At 33.9% G+C, this 5,173-nt stretch overlaps 1 pseudogene; it reads left to right on the top strand.

The window, feature by feature from the left end:
- The first annotated feature begins 492 nt into the window (after positions 1-492).
- LOC143606620 (serine/threonine protein phosphatase 2A 57 kDa regulatory subunit B' beta isoform pseudogene) lies at positions 493-4,314 on the top strand (annotated as a pseudogene).
- Positions 4,315-5,173: the final 859 nt, after the last annotated feature.

Raw genomic sequence — 5,173 nt, 5'->3', positions numbered from 1 at the left:
CCACACCCAAGTTGCCATACCACACGAAACCAAAATATGTTTAGCAAATTTCCGTGATCCATTACAAAGAGGTCTCGCAAAAATCCAAATTCAAAAACACATTTATTTAGACAAGAGCATCGTAGATCGAGATTCATCCCTTCTCAGCTCTCCAAACAAAGATATTGAGTTTGCTTGCAACCCGCTTCACCTATCCCAATTAAAAAACAAACTCCATTCTTATTGTCAGCTTCCCACTAAACCAAAATGATATATTTAACCAGGAAAACGTCTTTAGTTTACAATACTTATATCTACAACTAACTTTTATGAAATTATTTTTCACCTTCTACAAACACAACAACCGATTAGAACTTAACTTCAAACACTGGTCATCACGTTCTATTCATCAGTCTGAAAAGTGATCCGTTAAAAATAAAAAAAATAAAAATTATTTTGTTTTTCAAAAATACATCTCAATAAATTTTATCTTTTTCTCCCGCACTCTCTTTCTCTCTCATCTTCAAATGGATCGCCACCAATCACCTCCGCCGGTCACCGGCCGACCACCATCTCACCACGTCACTCTGCCGTTTCATCCCAAACCCACTTTTAATCAAGTACCCATTTCACTTTCCCTTAATATCTAATCATCAATCCATATAATACCCATCTAGGGTTTTATTTCATTTTCACCCAAATCTCAAAAATTAACCATCAGTTTCAGTTTCATCCAATTAAGACTATTATATTCACTGATCTGATTACAATATCATACAGTTATCATACAATTGCTATATGTTGAACAAATTAATCAAACGCGCACAAAAGAAACCCTCGAAACCCGATACTGATGTTTCCGGTAATGTTTCCGGCAATGCTTCCGGCAATGTTGATATTGTTGTAAACCAATCGAAACCCGGAAATGTTTCGGGTAATGCTTCAAACCCTTTTGATAATTTGGGGATTGAAGCATTACCCATGTTTCGAGATGTTCCGGTCAGCGAAAGACAGACTTTGTTTTCCAAAAAGTGTCGGGTTTGTTGTCACCAGTTTGATTTTACGGATACGTTGAAGTCGATTAAGGAGAAGGAGATTAAAAGGTTGAATCTTGTTGAGCTTGTGGACTTTGTGCAGTCGGGTTCGGGGAAGATTAGTGAAGGTAATCAGGAGGAAATGGTTAAGATGGTTTCGGTTAACGTGTTTAGGTGTTTGCCGCCGAGTTCTCATGAACATACCGGGTCAGAAAACGTTGAGGGAGATGAGGAGGAGACGTATCTTGATCCTTCGTGGTCGCATTTGCAGCTTGTTTACGAGCTTTTGTTAAGGTATGTGGTGTCGTCGGAAACAGATGCGAAAGTTGCGAAACGGTTTATTAATCACTCGTTTGTGTTAAAGTTACTAGAAATGTTTGATTCTGAGGATCCGCGGGAAAGGGAGTATTTGAAAACTATTTTGCACCGGATTTATGGGAAGTTTATGGTGCACCGCCCGTTTATTAGGAAAGCGATTAATAATATCTTTTATAGGTTTATATATGAGACACAGAGGCATAATGGTATTGGTGAGTTGTTGGAAATACTTGGAAGTATTATTAACGGTTTTGCGTTACCGTTGAAGGAGGAACATAAGCTGTTTCTAATGCGGGCGCTTGTGCCGCTGCATAAACCTAAATCGATTGGGATGTATCATCAGCAGCTTTCGTACTGTATTATTCAGTTTGTAGAAAAAGATAACAAATTGGCGGATACAGTTATAAAGGGTTTGCTTAAATATTGGCCGGTTACTAACTGTCAAAAGGAAACACTTCTTCTTGGAGAGCTTGAAGAAATATTGGAGGCGGCACAGGCTGCTGAGTTTCAGCAGTGTATGGTTCCTCTTTTCAGACAAATAGCTCGGTGTCTTAATAGCCCTCATTTTCAGGTCTGAGAATTCCTTTATCTTATTTTTTTTTTTGGAAATCATTTATGTTGTCTCGCGTCGTTAAAGTGGTTATTAAATGGTTGCTTTTGTCACTTATATCAACAGAGAGATTTTATCATTTATGTTGTATTCGTGTCAATAAATGGTTGTCTTTGTAGTGTCGAGGATGCTGCCATGTGGCATCCATAATGATTTTGGTTTTACAGGCCAATGCAAATTGAATGTTGATTCTTAAGATGTTGTTTATGTTAAAGCTTAATGGATGGTTCAAGTTAATTGGCTGTCAATGGTTACCACCAGTGTTCATTATATGCTTATGTAGTTATGTTTAACTGATGTTGGTGGTTAATTTATGTTAACATTTATGGTAAATTGCTTATCTATAATGGTTCTTTATATATTAGTTGTTAGTTTACATTGGTACACACACTCAATAACATTGAAGAGCGACTCTTTAATGATTTTGACAGTTTAGGTACATATGCATTTTCATCCATTTAATGATTCGTTTTGTCTGTGTATGCATGCATACATATACATACATGAATTTCCAACTTTATACTGGATGAATGTATAAGTATCCACACACACACACACTCTTGTTTTCATATGTGCCTATACATTTCTACTCATGCCATGTGTGTACGTACATGACACGTACACACATCTATATGTATTTATATGCAAGCATATGTCTAGATATATATATACCTTTTGCAATGTAGTGTAAATGGTGCTGCCATGTGGCATGCTTATTGATTTCGTATTATCGGCCAAGTTAAATTGAACGTTAATGATGCTTATTATTTAAAACTTAATTGTTTTTCTCTTAACTAGTGTAGTAATGTTAACTAACTGCCAATGGTTACCACAGGTGTTAGTTATATGCCTATCTAGTTATGCTTCTAGTTATGTTTAGGGTATATATCACATAATAGTAAACCAAGTTTCTTCACTTCCACGCAAAGTTTTTTCTAACTATTAAAACCACTCAACTTTTAGTATTCCATTGTTGTGAATTTTTCTTTATGAATGCTAATATTACGTGAACTTAATGGAACATGTATGAAACTTGGTTACTTTTTTTTATACAGGTTCAAGGTAATTGTGAGGATTAGGCCATTGAAAACAGTTATGAAAATTTCACAACGATGCAACAATTTGAAACTTGAGTGTTTTTTATAGCTAGAAAAAGTATGAGTAACCTTATTGGAACTATATAGAAACTTAGTTACTATTTCATTATTTTATATGTTTAACTGATTTTCGTGATTATTGATATTAGCGTTTATGTCACTTTGCTTATTGATGGTGCCTTAATTGAATATATACAATATGGTAACTTTTTTTTGTCCAACCCATGAATCTGTTTGTAATCTTTTGTTGAATAATTTCACTAGATTTGTTCCATCTTGATTTTGATTATCTGTGAACTATTGATGGTTTTTGTGCTGTGACTTTATTGAATGCGAGATTGCGAGTTCATATTTTGGACAGTCTCATTTACTTGAAGTCACAAATTTTAAGCATCAATAGTTGCAAATGTTTGTGGGAAGAGGAGTTATGTGGCAGTATGTGAATTTTGTAACAAATGTAGAACATTTACTTATAATGTATAAAATATTTACTATTGAGTACAAACAAGACATAGTATGTGAAATGAAAATTAAGCTTGTAGATTCACACATAAATATGTCTGGATATACACAATATAGATGTATCTACAAAACGCATATTATAAATATTTACGCACACATAGAGTGTATACATATGTGCATATTTATTTTTTACTTATGCCAGTTATGTGTGTGCATATACATGCATGATGCATACACACATATATATGTATGTATGTATATGATAGCATATCGTATGTATAGATGTATATATACATGCTTCTTTAACTTATGATTTTTTATCCCGTTTTCACTCATTCTTTCCAACTACAATGGTTATTGTTTTTGCATATTTTGAAAGTACATTTATTGGTTAGCAAGGTGATTTACTCATATACCAAATATGTACCAAAATTATTGTACTTTAATGGAACTTCATTCTCTTGTTTACAAGCTTATTATGTCATTCGTAAATGTATTGATTCGGTCAAATTCTATATTTCAGACAGCAGAACGAGCTCTACTTTTATGGAACAACGAGCATATTATCAGCTTAATTGCTCAAAACCGCAATGTTATTTTACCATTAGTATTTGAAGCACTCGAGAACAATATTCAATCTCATTGGAATCCAGCAGTGCACGGATTAACAGTTAACATGCGCAAAATGTTTCAAGAAATGGATGCAAAGCTGTTTGAGGAGTGCCAAAAGCAGTATGCTGAGAAACGGGCCCACGTTGACGACGCAGCCAAGCAACGTGAGCTGACATGGCAAAAACTTGATTGCTGCTGCTGACCACCGTTAAGGTGAGAGATTGATACACTGTTGTGTTGGATTTTTATTTCCTGTGGTTAAAGTTAATGATTGTTAGGCGAAAAATGATCTTTTGTAATTCTAGATAGCATATTAACATAAACATTTCCTGTTACAATATTTGATTTGTTCTTTCTTTTTAAAGAAATGTGTTAAAAGTTTTGTGTGTTGCATTTATTTCTGGAAACTGTACATTTACTTGATCATCCGAAGGATTATATTTGCTTTATCGTACCAAAAGGTATCACAAGACATTGATGTGATGTGTTTAAACCTTGGTTTAAAGTGAAAAGGGACTCTTAAGACGTTTTGGCCTCAAAAGCCGAAGGCGTGTAATCACTCGTGTCTATGTATAACCAATTGAGCTTATTTACAGCTAGAAGCTACGTCTCTCATATGTACGTACTAGGTTATAAACCCGTGAATTACACGGGATTGGCTAAAAAAATTGAATTAACAAAAATTAATTATCCTTAGCATATCTTGACAAGAAGAAACCATCAAATAAGGATCGAATAACACATAAGTAAAAGCTAATATACATAAATAAAAACCAAATGATAACATGAATAAGTGATATAAGTAATGAGATCTATAGCCAATTCTCTCAATAATTCAAGAATCCTTTCTCATACAATTTTCAAGTTTGGCAAAGTGTAAAATGAGGATGTCCAATAATCACTTATAGATTGCAATGCAAAAAAAATATAAAGTTTACTATCAGGATCATTCATTCATACACGTTTAAAAACATACATCCCCAAAACAAAGGCATTAAACATTGTCAAAATAAATATCAACCTGAAAGACCAAAATAAGTAGTAAAAAATTAAATTAAAAA

Source organism: Bidens hawaiensis, unplaced genomic scaffold, assembly GCF_021521415.1.
Source record: "Bidens hawaiensis isolate Kalapana, Puna unplaced genomic scaffold, B.hawaiensis_p1.1 tig00075973_1, whole genome shotgun sequence".
Lineage (NCBI taxonomy): Eukaryota > Viridiplantae > Streptophyta > Magnoliopsida > Asterales > Asteraceae > Bidens > Bidens hawaiensis.
This window is presented reverse-complemented; position numbering and strand designations above follow the sequence as displayed.